The sequence below is a fragment of the Schistocerca nitens genome, chromosome 4 (genome assembly GCF_023898315.1).
Source record: "Schistocerca nitens isolate TAMUIC-IGC-003100 chromosome 4, iqSchNite1.1, whole genome shotgun sequence".
NCBI lineage: Eukaryota > Metazoa > Arthropoda > Insecta > Orthoptera > Acrididae > Schistocerca > Schistocerca nitens.
In genome coordinates, this window is record NC_064617.1 from 489,899,443 (window position 1) to 489,925,161 (window position 25,719).

The following is a 25,719-nucleotide window of genomic DNA, read 5'->3' on the forward strand; positions in this document are numbered from 1 at the left end:
CGTCTTGCCATGTAAGCAGGAGATCCCGGGTTCGAGTCCCGGTCGGGGCACACATTTTCAACTGTCCCCGTTGACTTATATCAACGCCTGTATGCTGCTAGGGGTATTCATTTCATTGTAATTTTATTAAAGAATTTTCGGGCGTGGTAAACTACATGTTAGTGATGAATAAATTAATCAGATAAAAATGGTCAGGTCAATCAAAGCAGAAAACAGACTCTGATCTGGGGAGTTGAGCGGGCCCCGGATCTATTCCGCTTTACTCTCATCATCTGTATTAGTATTCCGTAAGCCACCTGACGGTGTGTTTGGCGGAGGGTACTTCTGGTACTACTAACTCATCCCTCCTTCCCTACTCCATTCGCGAACGGCGCTTGGAAAGCATGACTGTCGCTAAGCTTCTGTATTAGTCCTAATTTCTCTAATGTTTTCATGGTAGTAATTTAGGGAGGTGTATGGAGAGGAAGTAATACGTTGTTCGACTCTTTCCGGAAAGTACTCTCTCGGAATTTCAGGCGGGCGGTATGGCCGCACTGTTTGAGGCGCCATGAACGGGCTGCGCGGCTCCTCCCGCCGGAGGTTGGAGTCTTCCCTCGGGCATGAGTGTGGGTTAAGTAGTGAGTAAGTATAGTGACCGATGACCTCAGCAGTTTGGTCCCTTAGGAATTGCACACACATTTGCACATTCGGAATTTCAGTTGTAAACCTTCGTGATGCAGTGTCAGTGGAGTTTTAGTTGAGCATCTCTTAAAGCCCTCGTGCCGAGTAAACGATCCCTTAACGAAACGCGCCGCTCTTTCTTGGATTCTCTCTCTCTCTCTCTCTCTCTCTCTCTCTCTCTCTCTCTCTCTCTCTCCCGTCAGTCCTACCTGGTAAGGGTCCCAGATTGATGGACAGTACTCAAGAATCGGTCGAACGAGCTCCGTATAAGCCAATTCTTTCATGGATGAGATACATTACCCTTAGATTCTTCCTGTGAATCTGTCTGACATCTGCTTTTCCAACTATTTGTTTTAGGTGGTGGTGCTACCAGCAGTTTCTCATCAATGCTGTAATTGTACAGTAGAAGAGTTCTTTTCCTATGTATGCGCAGTATGTTACATTTATTTACGTTCAGAGTGAACTGCCAGTCTACACCATTCATATATACTCCTTAAGTCATTCTGTAAATAGATACTGTCTTCTGGAGTTGTTAATTTCTTGTAGACAAGCGCAGCATCTGCGAAAAGTCTTCCGACACTTTCTACTGGATCATATACATTGAAAACAGTAATAGTTCTATCACGCTTCCGTAGTGTGCTCCGGAAATTAACTTTTACATCTGTTGATTTTGTTCCGTTAAGAGCGACGTGATGAGTTCTATCTGTAAGGAAGTCCTGAATCCAGTCGCTACTCTGTTCGGATACTCCGTAAACTCTTATGTTTTTCACTAGACGAGAGTGCTGGACCCTGTCAAAATATCCCCCGGAGTCGAACAACATGGTGTCATCCTCCCGTATGAGTTACTTACACCATTGGCTAACATTTCGAGAACATTCTTACACTATTTCGAAGTGGGATAATACTAGACGATGAGAGAATGGGTACAGAAATTCCGATCGGTTGAGGTGAGGAAGAGAAGGGAAGGTAGGACATCCGGCCACCTCCTACCACCAATATTGCCAATCCTGTGAAGACACTGGTTAAGGCCGGCCGATAGACTTCGTGACAGTGACTTTACGGGGATCTGGCCGTAGTCTAAGGTACTTTTCTGTTCTCAACAGAGGCTATAAAGATGCAGTTAATTTACGAAACTAGCTAAGTTTGACAGTTAACGAAGTACGCTTTTATAGCCTCAGAGGACATCTCCCGCGAAGGAAGATGATACACTGGGCACACAGTGATGACGTAGACTGGCCTAATCAACATAAAACCAGTATCAACAAGGATACAAATATCGGTCGGGAACGCCTGTGTTGCGTGAATTCTTTACCGACTTTGAGCGAGACGTCACCGCACTAAACTTTTCAAGACGTACCGATTCAATTGTATTTTGCCCTCCGGTGTGCCGGCCTAGGTGGCCGAGCGGTTCTAGGCGCTACATTCCGGAACCGCGCGACCGCTACGGTCGCAGGTTCGAATCCTGCCTCGGGCATGGATGTGTGTGATGTCCTTGGGTTAGTTAGTTTCAAGTAGTTCTAAGTTCTAGGGGACTGTTGACCTTAGAAGTTAAGTCCCATAGTGCTCAGAGCCATTTTTTTGTCCTCCGGTGCGACTGCAAACGTTGCTGTCTTTCGTTAAAGCAGACATAGCCCCTAAGGAGTCAGCTTTATATGCAGTGTGGCAAATCATAAATGAGCAAGACGTGTCGCGACGTTAGATGCAATTAACATAAATGTCCCAGAAAATTATGCTCTTGCCCACAACTTCATTCAGACGGGACACTGCAGGAAGCCGAACAGGCCTAGATTTCATATTCCCTAAACAGCCACGACGTACTCAAAAGTCCTGTCAGTAAAAGAAGCCGTCCGAATAAGTGTAGAGAACGGACTGATCAAGAACAGTAAAACTGCCAATTCCAAACGTAACGTGCCGACCCCATAAAGATACTGGTAAGGACAGGAAACAAAGCGAAAGATAAAATCAAAACGGAAAACGAGGTACTGAGGTCCGCGTCATAATAGAAAAGAACCTAAAGTTTATGAAAGTTGTAATGTATCTTTGTACGTGTAACTTAGTCAAGCCTGTTCTAGGTATGTGCCACACCTTCGGCGTGCGCTACTCGTGTAATACATGCAGCCATACATTATGCACCAAAATATACGTAGTTGATTTCTCAATTATATACTGCAAAGTTTCAGAATTTACCTTTCAATTTTAGTTATTTACACAGAAAAGTGAGTTAAAAGCTGACACAATTGTTGGAAGCGATGAATTCTTTCCGAAATTAGAAGTCGATGATCTAATCACAAAGCAAGTTTCAAGAGTTATGCTGATCCATTTTAGTTACGGAGAACATGCTGCCAACGACGAACTACGCTACATAGCTTATCGGACTACTTAGTGGAAATACAGGAAGTCGAGTATGCAGTCTGTTTCCGAAAGTCGGGGATAGTCTACAAATGGGGTGCAGGCCAGTTGCTACAGGGAAATCTGGGCGCAGAATGCTATGTCACCAGCATCTAGGAACTTAGCACCAAGCTTAGCCAGATGACACAGAATATACGGGGCTTCTGCTGAAATTATGATAGGCAAGGATACCGTACTTAACGTAGAAGGAGCAGGAAACAGCCGGCTAGGAACTTACAATACTGCATTGAAGGTGACCTGGAGAAAAATAGGAGCAGCAGCACACATTCCTGTGGGATCTGTCAAGGTTTTGCAGCGACATGACCAGCCCTGGGCTAACACAATTCTTAGCCGTATAAACAAAGAGCTGAGCAAATTTCTTTTGACTGAAAGTGTCCCATGTCTATGCGATGCCTATTGCTGCGAATAGCAGATGGAGATAAACTAATCATGGCCTGCACCTGAATAGAAAGGGGGAAGGAAACATTAACGGAGCTCCTTGCAGCAAGTGTAAGGTGTGCAACAAGCATACAAGACAACATCCTTGTGATTAATGGAATCATAGGGGGCGCATTTTTTAGGTTCGTCAGGTTACAGACGGAGACTTTTCAAAGAAATTATAGCAATATAAGACCATGATACGTGTAAGAGTTTCCAGAAAAAAAATTAATTTGTTTCAGCAGAACATTTTGTAGGCTGAAAAAGAAGATAGATTTGCTTATTCTACGCCTAGAAGATGGGGAAAATTCTGAAGTGATAGATGTTCTCTGTCTCTGAGAACACAATGTAACCGAAGAGATGGAGAAGTATCGGGGTTTATAGACTTGCGTCGTTTTCGTGTAGAGTTAACACGAAAGGAGTTGCAACGTACATAAAGGTGGACAGAATCAAAAATATTCAAACACACAGTTTCGTCTTGATCAGGACCTGGAAGTATGTGCTTCTGAGTTGTTACATATCCTTTCATGGAACTTTTCAGCTATTTATGAAATCGATTATTGAGCTATCTGTTAGACAAGAAGAAACAGTTAGTAGTTCATGGAGATTTCAGTATAGCTATCTTAAGATGCGGGCAGAAAAAAATTAACTAGAATTATTATTTGAGTGTTTCAATCTAATTTCAGTCGTCAGTTTTACAGCTTGTGTGCAGCAAAATAGTAGAACACTGATTTATGAAATTTTTATAGACAGTGCTCAAGCTGAAACAATTGTGAACCCAATTTCTAATCGACTATATGACGTCACATTCAGTTTGTTCCACAGTAAATTTGTGTCAATATTTGAACGTTGCTTTCCTAAAAAATTATCTAGGAGATCCATTTTAAAAAAGTGAGCTATAAATAACAAAGGGAATTAAAATCGCATGTAAGAGGAAGTGATAGATTTCATGTTAAGGCCAGAGTAAGTCAAGATCCGAAATGACTTGCATACTACAAAAAATAGCGTAATATTTAAAGAAAAACGATTAGTGTCCAGAAGTATGCATGCCCTGACAAAAATAAATAATTTAAATAATAAGATTTAATGGGGTTGAAGAAAAATATCCGCTACCAGTCACAATAAAAGGTGTTTTCTCGTCACACGACCGGTTTCGGGCTTGCGCCCATCTTCAGGTGTTAATACATTCGTTTACATGTTTGTACTGTTGGAATGTATTAACACCTGAAGATGGGCGCAAGCCCGAAACCGGTCGTGTGACGAATAAACACCTTTTATTGTGACTGGTAGCGGATATTTTTCTTCAACTCCATTAAGGAACAGTCACGGAGTTCGACAGCATCCACTATGGATAAAATTCATAATAAGATTAAAATTATATGGGACATTGTCAAACAGGAGACTGGACATACAGTCAGTGTACAATATTTCATAACAGTTAAACAAATGAAAATACTGTAACTGATAATTAACAAGTTGCAAGTACTTTTATCAGTCACTTTCTAAATGTGGTAGCAATGTAGGATTTGTAAATCGTTAAGTGGAAGAAGCATGAGCATATAATAAAAACGTTATTCCACAAAACTTCAAGCAACTAGACATAGCAACTACTGTCCTTCACTGAAATTAAAACAATTATAAAAAAAACAAGAGCTCATGTGGGATAGATGGATTTTCAAACAGAATTGTGAAAAGTTGTTCAAACTTACTAAGTAATGTCCTTTGTGTTACATGCAGTGCATCACTGGCACAGGAATTTTTTCCATGCAGGTTAAACTATGTAAATGTTACACCACTTCATAAGAAATGAGACAAGATAGACTTAAATAAGTGTCGTTCATTTTCCTTCCTGAATTCTTTTTCCGAAATATTCGAAAAAGTAATGCACTCTAGAGTATTTGCACACAATTGGAAACAATTTACTTAGCTTGTCACAGTTTTGATTCCAGAAGGGTTTCTCAACTGAGAATGCCATTTACACATTCAGTCATCAAATAGTATAAGCATTCAATAATAATAAATTACCAGTTGGTACTTTTTGCGATCTTTCCAAAGCATTTGGTTATTGATATCATATTACTCTTAGAAAAACTCAAGTATCATAGGCTTGATGGCTTTACCCACAGCTGGTTTGAATAATATAAAGCAAAAAGAACGCAAAACGATGTGCTGAATAATTCGGGCAATATCATAAGGATAGAAAATACTAGTGACTGGGGAAAAAATAACAATTAGTCCCACAAGGTTCAGTTTTGGGTCCACTTCTGTTCCTAGTATGTACGAATGACTTTCTACTTAACATTCAACACGCAAAATTGGGACCTTTTACAGACAAAACGAATGTCATAATAAATCCCATTAGAGAAAAGTCAACAGCAGAGTTCGTGAATGATATTTTCCGAACAGTGAAATGGTTACCACAACTTTTATTTTCAATTCATATTAATGGCTTCGCCAACTTGCAACCAGATTGTCACATATCAACCTCACCTAGCTACAGAAGTCTATTAAAAAAATTTCTTTGCGTGTGGGAAGGGGCAACATTCGAACATTAGACCGGCTGAAAGGGAAGACCCACAAAAGTCGCAATAAAAATACTTCAGTTATAAGAATAATCATAATACAGGTGACTTACTTATTTAGCATTTTACAATTTTCTGTTTGCATTTTCAACACGTTTCGGACAGTTCTTTGCGTGTCAAATTAACTACTCTGCTTTCAAATGGTCCAAATGGCTCTGAGCACTATGGAACTCAACTGCTGAGGTCATTAGTCCCCTAGAACTTAGAACTAATTAAACCTAACTAACCTAAGGACATCACAAACATCCATGCCCGAGGCAGGATTCGAACCCGCGACCGTACTCTGCTTTGCCTACGCTGTTGTTTAGTTGTGATACATTGACGCAACCGTGCGTAAATTAATCGTTGCTATGTAGGTACTCTTTAGTATCTGCACAAGGTAATCTCTTACGCAGTTTTCATGTTCTTGCTTACACGAAAAACCAGAAACAGACCACTTATTAGTTAGCACAGAGGTCTTAGGTGACAGAATGACAAATGTGCATAGATATTAAAATCCTCAGCACGTCATACCATAGGCTATACATACCAGACCTCGCGTGTACCTATCTCTGCCGTGTTGACGTTTTAAAGCAACATCTAAGTCACGTGACTCGGGCCAGGAAGATAAACTCGTTGCAGCAAGCTGTGTCATTGTCATTACGCGCTATGCGGGTTTGAATTTTTCTCATTTATACACGAAATCAAGCACAGTTTTTAACAGTGCAACTACTTCTCGTATTGCTATTATATGTCATGTACTAGTACAGTTAACCTAATTTTTCATAAATTCCTTATATTAAAGTGATGGTTATTGTTATTACACGTGGCCATTTGATAAGTATTGACAGTTCTTTTCACAAACGACACAATTACAGTTATTTGCTGAATACCTGTTTCTGTTGCACTGTCAGTCTTAATTCATCACTTCCACAGGAGTAGAAGACGAACAATCTGTTTGATAGGCAGCATTAGTTTCCCGACGATTCCTCGACATGTACGATGTATTTTATTACGTTTTTATAAGAAATGAAATCTGTTTATATCCATGATGTCCGTCCAATAATAAGCGTTTATATTTTATGACTTCCGCTTAATCCAGTACAGATATCAAAACAATGGACGTAATTTATTAGAAATACTGTAGAGAATTCCTGTAGCGTGTTAGATATTAACATTCTGTCATTTAAAAATATCATCTTTCATCGAGTTTTACATCTAAAGATCAACATACGTATCGCTGCCTTCTTCCGTTGAATTGCATAAAAACTCAGTTTTTGTATTCAGGGTTAAATCAGTTTTACCTCCACATAACCATTTTTATAATGGACAAAATAATGAGGAAACCACTTTCAGATGACAACAGAAACAAAACATATTATTTTGTTTGTTGATGAATGTTATGTTAGGTACTGCAGATGGGGCATGGGAGATGATCTTATAGCCAAAAATTTTTGTCCACAACAATAATTCCGCGATAAAATAAGCATTATTTGTGTCATAATGTTGTGGCTGTGTAGGAGTGTGTGGGGGCGTTAAATAATCTTGGTGAACAACTTGATAGCCATTTTAACTTCAGAAAAACCAATATTTTTCTGAACTATAGCAGAGATACGTAATTATCGAATAAATGTCTGGATTTTGAGCGTTTTCATAAAGTCGGTGCTTAATGTCCCGACGTGAACTAACAAGAAGCCAAGTATTGTTCCACTGGATAATTTTCACTTGAAAATGAGACATCGCTTGCTTTTGGAGAACAATTGCGCGCGTTCACGACCTTTTGATAAAAATGGAAATGTCGTGTGGCTAGGGCCTCCCGTCGGGTAGACCGTTCGCCTGGTGCAGGTCTTTCGATTTGACGCCACTTCGGCGACTTGCGCGTTGATGGGGATGAAATGATGATGATTAGGACAACACAACACCCAGTCCCTGGGCAGAGAAAATTTCCGACCCAGCCGGGAATCGAACCCAGGCCCTTTTGATGATCGAGAAGAAAACGCCATTGCTTTTTTTCGAAGTAACTAATTTAAAATTGTAATTTATGAAAGTTAAATGTGGCCGAATTCGTAAATAGCGCAGCAGTAATTAATAGCGCGGTTAAGTAGCCCTTTTTACGGATGTGGAAGTTGCCCTCTATCAATTGCAGTCTCCGACTTGAAACATTTGAACGGGTAGCGAAGGAAATGGCAACTGTTGCCCAGCGTATTATCGGGACAGGGTCGCTTATTCGAATCTCGTCCCATATATTATGCGTAATGCATCTCTTTCACCTCATACAATTGTAAATATGCCAAAGATAATAATTTGTTTTCATTTCGCCGATAAGTTTCAACGGTCTATAAAGTAACGACTAGGGTATTTTCGTTACCTTAAAGCACTGATCTGCAGGTATGAAATTAGCATTTTGCTAGTGGAAATAAATGGTTTTGATTCGAAAGTAATAATTCAAGATGCGTGTAACTGTTTTTCATGTAACTGGTGACTTTTTCGTAAGTTAGTAGCGTGTGAACTCGTTCATTGTAAAAATCTTTTACATTTGAGAACGATTAAACTCTAAATATTTTAGGAGTTGCACAAATTAAAAGAACTTTGATCCGTCGTACCTCATTCAAAGTCTCTGGAGTCGGGAGAAAAACAACTCGTAAATAGAGGATCTCCTTTCTCGAAGAAACATTTTATTGTTGACAGAAGCGTGTATGGTACCAGTTGCATACATCAGAAAAACCTAATCTTAAATATATTTTTACTCAGAAATTTCTTCGGATACCTACAAAATAGATGATTCATCCTCCGATTTGCCTTCGCCACCTACAACAGTACCGCATACAGGGTGAATCAGGAGGAAAGGTACATGCTTTGACGGGTGATACTACTGGTGATTCTGAACAAAAAACTTCTAATAAACGTACGTCCTTTTCTTAACCTTCACCGGGTAAACCAATGAAAACATCTAGGAACGGAAAAGGTGCAGGTGACGGTAAATTAAAATACGGTTATGTTATGGTTTGTTTAATTGTGTACGTTCCCTCACAGATGATGTTCAGTCCACCGTCAGCTTCAATGCATGTTGCTGCTCTTGTAGACAGGCGTTGTGTCACCGATCGGAGCTCAGTTCTGCATTCCTTTAACTGGGCACAAGCCTGTAAAATACGAGCGAGAAGTTCCTCCCTTGTGTCCATTCTGCGCTTGTAGACGTCGCTCTTCAGCCAACCCCACAAACAGTAATCCAATGGGATAAGATCGGGTGACCTCGGTGGCCAAAGCAACGACTCCACGGCGACCGAGCCTGCGACCAGGATACGTTGTGTTGAGATACTGTCACTGGCCGTACGGAATGTGTAGGAGCTCAGTCATGCTGAAAGTACATACGAGCTCGTGTTGCCGAAGGGATATCCCCCACGTATATCCCCCACGTATTCTAGTAACACATTTTGAAGAATCCCGTGTCCCAGTAAGATGGTTATCTAAAACAATTGGACCGATGAGTTGGTCATCAATAGTACCGCACCACACGTTGACTGAGAAACGTAGTTTCCACAGTAGCGTGCACATTTTCATTCGCCCATACACGAGAGTTGCGCGTGTTGTGGACTCCGTTGCGGGTAAATGTTGACTCATCAGTGAACAGAATACGTGGAATTAATCGCTCATTGGCAGTGAGCCATTGACAGAATTCTTGCAGGGCGGCAGCATCTCCTTCAAGCAGATGTTGTACACTCTGCCGGTGAAAGGCATACAACCGTGCACGTGTACTGTGCGTATCGCTCGTGTTCGCGGAATACCAAGTTGGGCAGTAATTCTTCTAGAGCTAGTAGTAGGGTTGCGTTCCACTACTTGAATGTTCTCAGCTTCAGTAAGAGTTTCTTTGTACGGAACTTTCAGAGACAACATTTACGCTGGGAAGCGTACCACGCTCACGCAATCCTTGAAACACCCCGCCAAACACCCTGCCATTTGGCACTCTGCGGTTCGTTGGTATTCTCCCACAGCAGCTCTCGTTCCCATTAGACAAACACCATATCAGCATACTCAGCATGTGTGAAGATCCGTGGCATTTTCACTACACAACATTGCAGTACCGTGCACTACGACAAACACTGTCGGACTGAAACTTGTAAACAACTGCACCATGCGCAAGTGAACTGCGTGTTGACACAGTAAGGACGACGTTACATGTTTCCCGTTCCTAGTTGTTTTCATTGGTTTACTCGGAAACGGTTAAGAAAAGGGCATATGTTCATAATGAGTTTTTTTGTTCAAAATCACCACTTGCATCATCCCTCAAAGCATGTATCTTTCCTCCTGACTCACCCTGTATATCCGCGGGGAGCGCAACTGTTGCAGTCCCAGACTTGACAGTTAACCAGAAACGTCGACCATCCTTAGCAACTAAAAGCGACAAAACACTGCACATCTTTGCTAATAGATTTCGTCCAATTTTCATTCAAGGCTGCTTAGTATTTTTTCATGTGTAGATCATTTACAAAATACCAGACAAGTCATTTCAGTTGTAAAGGAAAAAAAGTTTTGTGTGTGGGAACCCCACTTTCCGTATATCGTCTCTCTTCATTGTTCAGCCCTGAGGTTCGTTTGCAGCAGTACGCCATTCCTCTCTCCTGCCTGCCTTCCTCGTCATTCCCGCGTATGTAGTGCATCCCACCTCATTCATAATCTGCTGCATGCATGACATCGTTAGTCGTCCCTGTCGATTCCTTACCTCAATAGTTCCTTCTGCTGTTGTTCAAATGATGTTGTATCTTATAATATGACGTACGAATTTTTTTCTGTTCTCAATATGTGCCTGCAGAGAACTGGTTTCTTGCATCCTTCTCATCACCTATTCATTGGTAACTGTCTCTTCAGCGGGTCATCAGCACCAAATCTCCAGAGCTTCTAGCCGTCTCTCGTGGTTCCTATTCTCTGTTTCACACCCACACTCCAAACAAATGTTTTCGTGATTCGTTTCTTATTTCCAGATTGATGTTCTTGCTGGTGAGTAAGTTCTTTTTGAAATTAAATGCAATTTTGGACTGCTATGTGCTGCTTAAAATTTCTCTCCAGCGTCTGCCATACCTTTCTGATACAGTTTCCCAAAACTCATAAATTCCTCTATTACTTCCAGCTTCTCATTTCCAGTTCTAGTTCTTCGAGGATAATATTCTTCTTCAGTAATGCATACCATCATGTAAGTTTTTGTCTTGTTTATTCTCAAACCATTCTGATTGCAAAAATCCTTTCCATTATGTTGAGGACCTTCTCTAGAACGTTTTTCGTCTCCGTGATTATATATGTGTCCAGGAAAGAAGTTCCTGCCTTAAGAATTAAAGACGAGTGTAACAAACACTATGTTTTTGAAAACTGTAAGAATTTTACACAGAAGTTCCAAAATAGTTCGAAAAGCTAACAGACGGCGCATTAATGGCAATATGTAGTGCTTACAAAGAGTGCGGCGCAGCTCAGAAATGTGAAACGAGGTTAGAGTACCGAAGGTAGAGGTTGAAAGGCAACAAGGCGCAGTTTTCAAACACGTTTTAATGTTCTAAAAAGACTCGATGCGAAAACCATTCCCAAGCTCCTCGCCAGATCCCAACGGACAAGCAGTGTGGCTGATGATCTAGCGGGGAATATTGGCTCCAAGCAAACTTAAGTTACTCCTGAAAATATCGCCGCGGTTTCTAGGAGGATTCAGCAAAATCCAAGGAAATCCGTTCGAAGAATTGCAGCAGAGACTAGTTTGAAGCGTTCCAGCACGCAGAAAATACTGAGAGGCACATGTTTCCATTCAAAACCAAAGCTAACAGGCCACAACTGCGAGAGCTATGCGACTGAGGGCCGACTTTGTGAACCAAATTCGGACAGTTACTGATAATAAAGAATTTGATGATGTCGGTATCTGGTTCACAGATAAACACTCACCCATCCGAATGGAGTAGTGAATAAACAAAACTGGCGATTATGGGGCTCCAAAAATCGTCATTTGTGTGAAGTGAAACCACTGTATTCTCGCGAAGTTACTGTTTGTGCTGCGGTATGCAGCTGAGGCATTATTAGCTCTTATTTAAAGCGAGAAACGATCGCTAGTGAACGTTACGTAGCGATTTTGAAAAATTTCTCGCCACATATCTAACGTTGGAGGGTCGACCAGGGACCGGGCGGTTCACGCAACATGGAGCCAGACCACATCACACCGAACAGGTAGTTCGCCATTTTGGTGACCACTTCGTGTATAGTTATTTCTTTGGATTACTGCAAATTTATTGGCGCAGGGATAGATTGGCCCCTATATTCGCTACTACTTTTTGTGGGGCACGCCGAAAGACACACTGTCTACCAACACCATCCCACCACGAGCTTGGATCGACGGTCTGTGTAACATCCGAGTACATTTTTAGTGAGACACTACATGACCTGATGGCAAATTTCATTTTTCGTTTGTTCCACGTTCGTACTGCGAGTGGTGGAAGTTCGCTAAAGACTGTGAAGTTTTTGCAAATACTGCTTGCAGAAGACGTGATTAGTTACGCACGCTGATACTGTAAGAGCTGCACATCTTAAGAGTAACGTCTGTTAGCAGCATTTCAAACTATTTCGAAACTTCTGCGTAAAATTCTTAAAGTGTTCGCAATAAACATACCTTTCGTTGCACTCGATTATCGATCTTACTTTTCGCGATAGTTAATTTTGAAATCAGGGATTCCTTCGCAGTGTGCACGCACGCACGCACGCACGCACGCACGCACGCACACACACACACACACACACACACACACACACACACACACACACACACACACACGTTATTTAGATGTGTTGGTCTCCAGAAGAGTATCTCCTCAGGAGAGGCGTGGGTGGGCGCACCCCAGGCTGTCACAATAGCGAGTGGCGCCCTCGCAGCTGCAGGCCGGAAACAGAGAGGGCACTTCCGGTGGCTTCGGATCAGGCGACCCGCCCACCGACTTATCTGAGGGCCAAACATCCGGCTGTTTCTGTTTTGTGTTGCGGCCGGGGGTGCAGGCCGCACCCTTGGCTCGCGACGGCTTAACGAACACTTCCTGCTACACCGCGCCTGGCTTGTACTGACCAATTCCCAGGAGAATATCCCACAACTCCAAAAATCGTTTTATTAGACTGCGGAGGATTATTCCTGGTTAGAGAGGGGGAAGAAGAATAACCTCCAAGCTTTCTCCATGGGAACGGGCTGGCAATAACTTATTTTTCTTGTGAATGAGGCCATCTATATCGCTTAATCCTCTTGAGATCGGCAGACATGAACTTGGCAATTGTTACGTACTCAACACACGAACTCCACAAGTAGGGACAGATCTGCAGAAGTCTTGTAAATCATCTTGTGGAAGTTAACAACGCCAGCTAAAGAGTGCTTTTTCATTTTTATTGCAAAAATTTAAAAAAATTAAATAATTGTCTCAGATACACCAAGTTACATAGTGATAACGAAACTACGTTCATAGAAAACGAAATATACAGTTTGAACCATAACTCCGTCGACATTTTTTCAGTGGTTGTTTAGAGATAGTTTTTTTTAAAAGGGATATTTTGCTATACGGAACTGACGGTATCTGGCGTCTCATTAAAAGTGGTCGCATTTCGTTTGGCCTCCTACTCCAATTACCTGAAAATAGTGCTAAACATTCCCTCAACATCCTTCCCCAAAGATTCAAGAAGATGAGCCGCTGAGACTCATAAAGTAAGGATAATGCTGATACATGGTGAAACAACTCCCTGGTGGGCGGTTTGCGGGTTTAAACCACCTCGGGATATAATCATGCGGTGCATTTGATCTGCGGTCGTCGCACGGTGGCGCTAACAGCAGACCACATACGCAAAGGTCTGTTGGAGCATGTCAGAGTACGGTGCAGCGAGTAAGTGTGCAGACGTTTTCAGACGTGCTAATGGTGACTGTGTTGAAAATGGCTCAAAGAATACATATTGATGACGTTATGAGGGGTAGAATACTAGGGCGACTGGAGGCTGGTCAAACACAGCAGGTCGTAGCACGGGCCCTCCGTGTGCCACAAAAGTGTGATCTCAAGATTATGGCAACGATTCCAGCAGACAGGAAACGTGTCCAGGCGCTACAATACGGCAAGTTCACAGTGTACAACACCACAAGAAGACCGATACCTTACCATCAGTGCCCGCAGACGGCCACGGAGTACTACAGATAGCCTTGATCGGGACCTTACCACAGCCACTGGAACAGTTGTCTTCAGACACACAATATACACACGACTGAACAGACATGGTTTATTCGCCCGGAGACCTGCAAGGTGCATTCCACTGACCCCTGGTGTCAGGAGAGCCCGTAAAGCCTGGTGTCAAGAACGCAGTACATGGTCGTTGGAACAGTGGTCCCAGGTTATGTTCACAAACGAGTTCAGGTACAGTCTGAATAGTGATTCTCGCCGGGTTTTCATCTGTCGTGAACCATGAACCAGATACCAACCGGAGGTCATGGTTTGATGGTGTTGGGTGGGATTATGATTGGTGCACATACACCCCTGTACGTCTTTGACAGAGGTGTAACAGGTCAGGTGTATCGGGACTTCACTTTACACCAGTATGTCCGCCTTTTCAGGGGTACAGTGGGTCCCACCTTCCTCCCAATGGATAACAACTCACGGCCCCACCGAGCTGCCATCGTGGAGGAGTACCTTGAAACAGAAGATATCAGGCGAATGGAGTGGCCTGTCTGTTCTCCAGACCTAAACCCCATCGAGCACGTCTGGGATGCTCTCGGTCGACGTATCGCTGCACGTCTTCAAACCCCTACGACACTTCATGAGCTCCGACAGGCATTGGTGCAAGAATTGGAGGCTATACCCCAGCAGCTGCTCGACCACCTGATCCAGAGTATGCCAACCTGTTGTGCGGCCTGTGTACGTGTGCATGGTGATCATATCTCATATTGATGTCGGTGCACATGCTCAGGAAACAGTGGCGTTTTGTAGCACATGTGTTTCAGGACGGTTTTCACCAATACCGTGGACTTACAGATCTGTATTCTGTATCGAGTGTGTTCCCTAAGTGCCTATGCTATTAGCGTCAGTTTTGTGTAGTGCCACATTGTGTGTCACCACATTCAGCAATTATCCTTAATTTATGAGCATGAGTGTAGTATTTGATTACATCATGACGGCACGTTGGTATACTTAGCACTCGATGGTAGGAACCACATTGAAGTACAGTTTGAACGACAAGGGACTGGTCGCTGTGGTCCTGTTCCACGCCCAGCTCGGTTACCAGACATGACACGAACGGACTACGTATTACTTTCGCGGACATGTGGAGCCTAGTTTACGAGATTTCGGTCGATACTCGTTAAGGACACGGTTGCTGGGACTAACGCAGCCGCAGAAGTAGTACGCCAAAATTTTGAAATTCAGCGTCTGAGGTGGTGATAGTGACGGTTAATTTGAGCATTACTTGTAAGGGAAACAGTGCTACATTTGTTACGTGCTGTGTTGTACACTGACAGAATAGATTGAACACTCTGTAACAAAAGTGCGTGTTTCATTTGAGAGGGTTGTTGCATTACTCTGTGTTGTGCGTTTTGATTATTGTGTATTAGGGGCCTCTTGACGGTTGCGATTGTATTCTCGCAGAAACAAGCGCGATTGCGGTAAGAAATCGAATAAATCATAATTATATTATTACTCTGCAACGAGAGGCGAGAGAACGTGGTTCGCTAACACCAAAATACTCACAAAGGTATCCCTGACACAGTTTTGTTCTGGGTGAATATTTGTCTTCCTGTTATGCTCTTGTCATTTTTTGTTACAATGGCAGAGCCGACAGTATTCAGCCGAACTAAGTCTGTGTTTGTTCATGTAAAGTTACTCCACAAAATGTAAATGTTAGGTGAGTCAAAACCAGAACAGAAACCCTCATTCACGTCTGTCGCTACTCAAATATGGGTACACGCTCTTCTTTCGGAAGAAAAATATTGGAATTCAGTTAAGTCGACTGGTGGACTTGTCGATCTTTTTCCGAATTCCAGAGTTCCTCTGGGCCTTTTTCATTATTTGCTACGTTTAGACTACTTCCATCAGTAGATAAGACAGCCAATCACGTAGAAACAAGGTTAGCGTCAGTTGCCATAAACCTTAAGTTTTGAGATGATGAGGACAGCAGGTGAAACGCAGTACCAAATGAAAATATGTTATGCAATCTGGACGACTTTATTTACAAAAATGCAGAGTAATCGTAGACTTACTTTGCGAATTATTTCCTTTAGTAATCTTAATGACTCTTACTCGTCCATTGCTAACAAGAATCTATTCTTAGAAACTTGCGGGTAATTTCGTAGCTTTTATGACGCCTTCTGTATTACTTGCTCGAGCAGTGACGAAAATTTTTTTGGTGGATTATAAGTGGAGTACCATAATCATCAATCGCTACTTTCCTATCCAATTTGTGTAAATGTGTGCGAAGTACGATGATTTGTACAGCTGTCTGATTTGAAAGTCCCCAATTTTACACTCATGGTCATTGAACGATATGTTTGTTCTTTGCCTTTGCGCGGGAAATTTCATGTCGAAATTTTGCACTGTGTTAACAATAATGAAGTGATTAAGAGTTGCCTAATAGTTGTTCACAGAAGAGCTGTAAGCTGTTACCCGTTACATCGCTCTGCTGTTTACAGTCGTGGTTACTGCAGATGATAATGCAGCCAGTAACGTAATTATTGTGATTTGTTTTTGTATAGCACCCTTCTTCCAGCAGCAGAATGTGTAATGCTAGCAGCGAAGGTGGTCAGAAAACTCATTTAGCCGTTACGATCGTGCAACACGATTTGTGTACAGCTCTTTCAACGGAAACGTAACCTTAAGTCGTACGTGTTGGACTGCAACTGTTTACCATATAAAAGACAAAACCGTTTTCTTGGTCGATCACCCTAATTTTCTTGCTTGACGCGTTTCGAGGGCTTATATTCTCATCATTACGTGTATCAGTGATTACTTAAGAACTTTTTCTGGATGTAGCCAGCTGTCTGTTGCCAGTTATAGTTTTTTGTTCATGTACTAGCCCGTGAAACAAACATTTGTTTATAACGACACTCCCTCACTGCTCGTTTCTGCTGGGACATACTGTAAGTTTCTTTTTAATTAATGTTGTTGTTCGTAATGTATAGCTTCTGTGCCACCCTGTCATAACAAGTGACACACAATGTGTATATATAGCGAAATCAAAGACAACTGCCAACATCCAAGAAAAAAAGCCTAATGTAATCAGTTGATATACAGTATATGTAGGTGAGGTTGCAAATCCTCAAAACGTGGTATAAAATAACTGACACAGATAATCGTGTTCATTTAAACAGAGTCGTGTGAACTTAGCACTGAGAGCAGTTTGTTGAATAGATCTGTGAGGCACACTATCAGCTTAAACAAACCCGCGATGAATCGCACGCCTCAACTTTGAACCCCCATTATCTCCTTGTTTGAATTGTTTGGTAAGGATCGCAAACCTAGAAGTAATACTCATTTAAATGAGAACCTTCATAAGACGATAACACTTTCAGCTGCCATCTCCGGAGTGTAGCACTGAATACCACATTGCTTTCGATTTGGAGATGGTGTACTGTTCGCGTTACCTGACCTAACTCTCTGTCAGCAAGTTTGAGGGAGACGCGCAGTTCAACGTGGACTTCGAATCACAGCAGAATGGCATTTTTCATATGTGCTGGTCGTTGTCAACGATGAAAACAGGCGATAAGGAACGGAAATGATCCTACAATCAAATAGGGATAGAGCCCGGGCCCTTCGGATATATACACTGATACGCGCGTTTCTATTATTTTTTATTTACTAATTTTATTGATCATGATAAGATTGGAGCTATCAGGTTAGTCATTTTTTTATATACAGATGTGAGTAGTTAATTCCAACCCACCATCTTTTACGCGCTACGAGAGCAAGAATTCCTCTGCGGAATAGGAGGATTTGTCAAGGATAAACCCTTTCGGTTTGTTTTCAAATTTTACTTTGTTGTGTGTCACGGATATGTTTCACTGAGTAAGTTGTTAAATATTTTAATTGCTGCATTGTTTACCCATTTTTGTGCTAAAGACTACCTTGATATGGAATAATGAATGTAATTTTTTGCTTTTAGTATTGTAATCATGTACATCAGTGTTCCTTTTGACCTGCAGTGGATTATTTACAACAAATTTCGTGAGGCAATAAATTTGCAATGAAGCATTAGTCAGAATGCTGTAATCCTCAAACAGATATATATAAGATGATGATGGATGAGCACCACATATTATTCTTACAGCACTTTTTGAGAAATGAAGACTTTGCTTTTTTAATGATGGCTTACCACAGAACATTATTTCATATGATATTATTCAGCGAAAATTTGCAATATACGTCAACTAAACTGATTTCTCTCCCCAAGGTTTGCAATGATTCGAAGTGCAAATGTAGCTGAAGTAAGTTGTTTTAAGAGTTCCAGAATGTGCTTTTGTCAATACAAATACTTATCAGTATGCATACCTAAGAATTTTGAAGTTTCCACTCGAGGCGCAGGCGTCGGCTCGTAGTGGCGTTGGGGCAACTGTGGTGAGACCTATGCCTACTTCGGTGGCCTGCAGGAGTATCCAGGGCAAGGTTCCTGAATTAGTATCTCTTATTGAAGGAAATAGTGCGCATATAGTATTAGGAACGGAAAGTTGGTTAAAACCGGAAGTGAACAGTAACGAAATCCTAGACACAGAATGGAATATATACCGCAAGGATAGGATAAACGCCAATGGTGGAGGAGTATTTATAGCAGTAAAGAATTCAATAATATCCAGTGAAGTTATTAGCGAATGCGAATGTGAAATAATCTGGGTTAAGTTAAGTATCAAAGGTGGGTCAGATATGATAGTCGGATGCTTCTATAGGCCACCTGCATCAGCAACCGTAGTAGTTGAGCGCCTCAGAGAGAACCTGCATAACGTCGTGAAGAAGTTTCGTGATCATACTATTGTAATAGGGGGAGACTTCAAACTACCAGGTATAGAATGGGATAGTCACACAATCAGAACTGGAGCCAGGGACAGAGACTCTTGTGACATTATCCTGACTGCCTTGTCCGAGAATTACTTCGAGCAGATAGTTAGAGAACCAACTCGTGAAGCTAACGTTTTAGACCTCATAGCAACAAATAGACCGGAACTTTTCGACTCCGTGAATGTAGAAGAGGGTATCAGTGATCATAAGTCAGTGGTTGCATCAATGACTACAAGTGTAATAAGAAATGCCAAGAAAGGAAGGAAAATCTATTTGCTTAACAAGAGTGATAGGGCACAAATCGCAGAATATCTGAGTGACCACCATCAAACGTTCATTTCTGAGGAAGAGGATGTGGAACAAAAATGGAAAAAATTCAGAAACATCGTCCAGTACGCCTTAGATAAGTTCGTACCGACTAAGGTCCAAAGCGAGGGGAAAGATCCACCGTGGTATAACAATCATGTACGAAAGGTACTACGGAAACAAAGAAAGCTTCATCATAGGTTTAAGAGTAGTCGAATCATAGCTGATAAGGAAAAGCTGAACGAAGCAAAAAAGAGCGTAAAGAGAGCAATGAGAGAAGCATTCAACGAATTCGAACATAAAACATTGGCAAACAATCTAAACAAGAACCCTAAAAAGTTTTGGTCATATGTAAAATCGGTAAGCGGATCTAAATCCCCTATTCAGTCACTCGTTGACCACGATGGCACCGAAACAGAGGACGACCGAAGAAAGGCAGAAATACTGAATTCAGTGTTCCGAAACTGTTTCACTGCGGAAAATCGTAACACGGTCCCTGACTTCAGCCGTCGCACGGACGCCAAAATGGAAAATATTGAAATAAACGATATCGGAATTGAAAAACAACTACTATCACTTAGTAGCGGAAAAGCATCCGGACCAGACGAGATACCCGTAAGATTCTACAGTGATTATGCTAAAGAACTTGCCCCCTTTCTATCAGCAATTTATCGTAGATCTCTGGAAGAACGTAAAGTACCTAGCGACTGGAAGAAAGCACAGGTCGTTCCCATTTTCAAGAAGGGTCATAAATCAGATGCGAATAATTATAGGCCTATTTCACTTACGTCAATCTGTTGTAGAATAATGGAACATGTTTTGTGTTCTCGTATTATGACGTTCTTAGATAATACAAATCTCCTTCATCATAACCAACATGGATTCCGCAAACAGAGATCATGTGAAACCCAGCTCGCCCTATTTGCCCAAGAAATTCACAGTGCCGTAGACACTGGCGAGCAGATTGATGCCGTATTCCTGGACTTCAGGAAGGCATTTGATACGGTTCCGCACTTACGTTTAGTGAAAAAAATAGTGCTTACGGAATATCGGACCAGGTTTGTGATTGGATTCAGGATTTCCTAGAAGAAAGAACACAACATGTCATTCTTAACGGTTCAAAATCTGCAGATGTAGAGGTAATTTCGGGAGTACCGCAAGGAGGCGTGATAGGACCTTTATTGTTTACAATATACATAAACGACTTAGTTGACAACATCGGTAGCTCCGTGAGGCTATTTGCAGATGACACGGTTGTCTACAAGAAAGTAGCAACATCAGAAGACTCGTACGTACTCCAGGAAGACCTGCAGAGGATTAATGAATGGTGCGACAGCTGGCAGCTTTCCCTAAACGTAGATAAATGTAATATAATGCGCATACATAGGGGCAGAAATCCATTCCAGTACGATTATGCCATAGGTGGTAAATCATTGGAAGCGGTAACGACCGTAAAATACTTAGGAGTTACTATCCGGAGCGATCTGAAGTGGAATGATCACATAAAACAAATAGTGGGAAAAGCAGGCGCCAGGTTGAGATTCATAGGAAGAATTCTAAGAAAATGTGACTCATCGACGAAAGAAGTAGCTTACAAAACGCTTGTTCGTCCGATTCTTGAGTATTGCTCATCAGTATGGGACCCTTACCAGGTTGGATTAATAGAAGAGATAGACACGATCCAGCGAAAAGCAGCGCGATTCGTCATGGGGACATTTAGTCAGCGCGAGAGCGTTACGGAGATGCTGAACAAGCTCCAGTGGCGGACACTTCAAGAAAGGCGTTACGCAATACGGAGAGGTTTATTATCGAAATTACGAGAGAGCACATTCCGGGAAGAGATGGGCAACATATTACTACCGCCCACATATATCTCGCGTAATGATCACAACGAAAAGATCCGAGAAATTAGAGCAAATACGGAGACTTACAAGCAGTCGTTCTTCCCACGCACAATTCGTGAATGGAACAGGGAAGGGGGATCAGATAGTGGTACAATAAGTACCCTCCGCCACACACCGTAAGGTGGCTCGCGGAGTATAGATGTAGATGTAGATGTAGATTTATTAGTTCTTCAGCATGTGTTACACTTATTGGTTTAGTACTCGTAAATGTGCGGAACTGAATATGTTGCCTCTTTTTAAAATTGAAGGAAGGACCAATGGCAGAACACATGTCAACGACACTTTCAAGAACATCGTTTACCACTACTTCTGTTTCTGAACATACGTTTGGATTGATCACAATACTAGGCTTATATATTAGACGGTCTACATATTTACATTACATTAATAACGACAATCACTCTATATATTACATCTAACATAGAATCCGGTGGTCAAAAATCGCTATGACATTAGTAATGCAGCAAAAACAGAATTCGTTCATGGAAGCAGAACAATAAAAACCAGTTTGAGGCAGGTAAATTTAAACTATGAGCTCCAGCAGCAGTAGAATGTGGGAAAATGTGAATGAGGTAGAGAAAACAAAATGAAGATAGGGGAAAAAGAACGAGGGCGACTGAGAGGTAATGGCGGAAAAAAAGCGTGGGTGAATATTAAACAACTGTTGCTCAGAATCTTAGCCTTGCACCTCCTAGCCCGACAACTTGATTCGTGTGGCGGTTCCATCATATTTCGCTGCGTATAGAAACCTCGAAATATTTGGTATTTGTGATTAAACGCCTTGCACGAGGCGCAGACAATTCTTTCGTATTCCTGTATGCCTCATAATTTCCTCGTGGGACAGCCTGTATCTACAGGCTGCTCCATTGATCGTGACCGGGCCAATCTCTCACGAAATAAGCGTCAAACGAAACAACTACAAAGAACGGGACTTTCTAGCTTGAAGGGGGAAACCACATGGCGCTATGGTTGGCCCGCTAGATGGCGCTGCCATAGGTCAAACGGACATCAACTGCGTTTTTTTAAAATAGGAACCCCCATTTTTATTACATATTCGTGTAGTACGTAAAGAAATGTGAATGTTTTAGTTGGACCACTTTTTTCGCTTTGTGATAGATGGCGCTGTAATAGTCACAAACATATGGCTCACAATTTTAGACGAACAGTTGGTAACAAGTAGGTTTTTTAAATTAAACTACAGAATGTAGGTACGTTTCAACATTTTATTTCGGTTGTTCCAATGTGATACATGTACCTTTGTGAAATTATCATTTCTGAGAACGCATGCTGTTACGTGATTACCTGTAAATACCACATTAATGCAATAAATGCTAAAAATGATGGCTGTCAACCTCAATGCATTTGGCAATACGTGTAACGACATTCCTCTCAACAGCGAGTAGTTCCCCTTCCGTAATGTTCACACATGCATTGACAATGCGCTGACGCATATTGTAAGGCGTTGTCGGTGGATCACGATAGCAAAAATCCTTCAAATTTCCCCACAGAAAGAAATCCAGGGACGTCAGATCCGGTGAACGTGCGGTCCATGGTTTGGTGCTTCGACGACCAATCCACCTGTTACGAAATATGCTATTCGATACCGCTTCAACCGCACGCGAGCAATGTGTCGGACATCCATCATGTTGGAAGTACATCGCCATTCTGTCATGCAGTGAAACATCTTGCAGTAACATCGGTAGAACATTACGTAGGAAATCAGTATACATTGCACCATTTACATTGCCATCAATAAAATGGGGGCGAATTATCCTTCCTCCCATAATGCCGCACCATGCATTAACCCGCCAAGGTCGCTGATGTTCCACTTGTCGCAGCCATCGTTGATTTTCTGTTGCCCAATAGTGCATATTATGCCGGTTTACGTTACCGCAGTTGGTGACTGACGCTTCGTCGCTAAATAGAACGCATGCAAAAAATCTGTCATCCTCCAGTAATTTCCCTTGTGCCCAGTAGCAGAACTGTACACGACGTTCAAAGTCGTCGCCATACAGTTCCTGGTGCATAGAAACATGGTACAGGTGCAATCGATGTTTGATGTAGCATTCTCAACACCGATGTTTTTGAGATTCCCGATTCTCGCGCAATTTGTCTGCTACTGATGGTCGGATTAGCGGCGACAGCAGCTTAAATACCTACTTGGGAATCTCCATTTGTTGCAGGTCGTGGTTGACGTTTCACATGGGGCTGAACACTTCCTGTTTCCTTAAATAACGTAACTATCCGGCAAACGGTCCGGACTCCGGGATGATGTACAGGATACCGAGCATCATACATAGCACACGCCCGTTGGGCGTTTTGATCACAATAGCCATACATCAACACGATATCGACCTTTCCCGCAATTGGTAAACGGTCAGTTTTACCACGGGTAATGTATCACGAAGCAAATACCGTCCGCAGTGACGGAATGTTACGTGATACCACGCACTTACACGTTTGTGACTATTACAGCGCCATCTGTCACAAAGCGAAAAAAGTGGTGCAACTAAAACATTCATATTTCTTTACGTACTACACGAATATGTAATAAAAATGGGGGTTCCTATTTAAAAAAAAACGCATTTGATATCAGTTTGACCTATGGGAACGCCATCTAGCGGGCCAACCATATCGCCATCAGGTTTTCCCCTTCAAGCTAGACGAGTTTCGTTCTTTGTAGTTTTTTTCGTTTCATGCATATTTCGTGAGATATTTGGTCCGGTCACTATCAATGGACCACACTGTAGAACAGTGCCGTCAGTGAACGACCGTAGAGACCTACCAAAATTATGTGCTAAATCAATGAGATGATTCTGCGAATCCTCGTTCGCCATTCGTGATTGTTTTCGTCGTCTTTCCGAATCAGTAAAAGCGAATGCCAGGATGCTTCTCGAATTACCTATGGAAATCACGGCACGTCGAACACATTCCATCCTTCGTTGCTTGTATCAAAATATTTCTGGAAATCAAAAAACACGGCAACGTCGTCAGATCTGTTATCCTTATGCCTGTTAATCTCTCCCAACGTTTCTTCCTCTTGTTCATAGCTTTCGACATGCACGCTTCTTCCTACATAGGATCTAGTCAACCAACAAACAAGCCATCATACGCAAACACAAACTTGATTCTAATCTATCATTACTGTTGCAGTTTTGAAGTTCAACGATTAGTAAGAGATACCACGTGAGTGACTGATGTAGAATGTACTAATTATGCCGTCAGTTCCAGTGGCCTTGCTTTTATCGAAAGATAAATCGCAACTTTAACCCACAAACCCTTATCTTCACGCGTATACAGCCGCTTTTAAGTCTACCGTGCGGTTAGAAGCAAGGAGTGGAGTACAGTCCTCTTCCATGTACTTCATTGGATATGTAAGATTTTCATGGAGGTGTGTTCTGTCAATGCAGCTAAATGAAAGACAGGTTGCTTTTTGCCATACGAGTTTAATTTATGTTACTATATTACATCTTGTCATGATTTTCTCTTGTTTGTCAGATTAGAAACGACGTTTGTAGCACAAATATCGTGTGGTGTTACTTAAAATTTCCAGTATTGTTAGTCCATATTGAAGTAAACTGTGGACAAAGCAACCACTGCTGTGGTGCTCTTCACAAGTTTTCCGTTATCTAGAAGGCCCTTTCTGTAGGTATGTAGCCTCATTAGGCTACAACCCGACGGACCCTTCATCTGACAAACAAACGGCTTAGTGCCCTTAGTGTGTGGTCTGTAACGGTGAAAGGCCACCCTTTCAACCGCTTTGCTACGGTATGCGGGAATTTCCGTCTGGTCCACAGAAACAGCCCAACAGCCCACGAGAACAAAGCAACCCACCTTTACAAGCAATGACCATTTGTTGTCTGATCGGCAAATCTCCAAACTACACTTAAAACGCATTTACAAAGCTTCCTTTTGAAACTACTGGGTTCCTTCTCTCATGATTGGAAGCTATTTACTAACGGGGACCTACGGCGGGTAGCGTTCATCTGTTTTAACATTTTAGGAGGCCTTCGCAAAACACGTATTCGTGCTGGACAGAGTAGTGTCTTGTATCTTCGTGTATGGTTGGCGATTTCATTAGCATATTAGTACGGTCAATTTTAAAACTGCTAAAGTTTCGAGAAGATGTGTTTCATTAGGAAATTCAAAAATTGATGTTCCATAGAAATGCCTTCGACGCTTCTATGCGGATACTGCGAAACTAAAAGACCACAGGTGGACTAATCGTTGAGAAGGTGAAAAGCTAATTACGTTACAAATCAAAATTCAAACTAAGAACCGTTTGAAGTATAAATATTTCAATTACTTCTTAGTGGTCGCGCTTGGCTAATGGCCTCCACACTCTGCAGCTAAACACACACAATTGATACCCCATACTTCTGAATACCTACGTCTTTCTATCCTAATGTCCAGCCATCCCCAAAATAAACTTAATAACCGTAT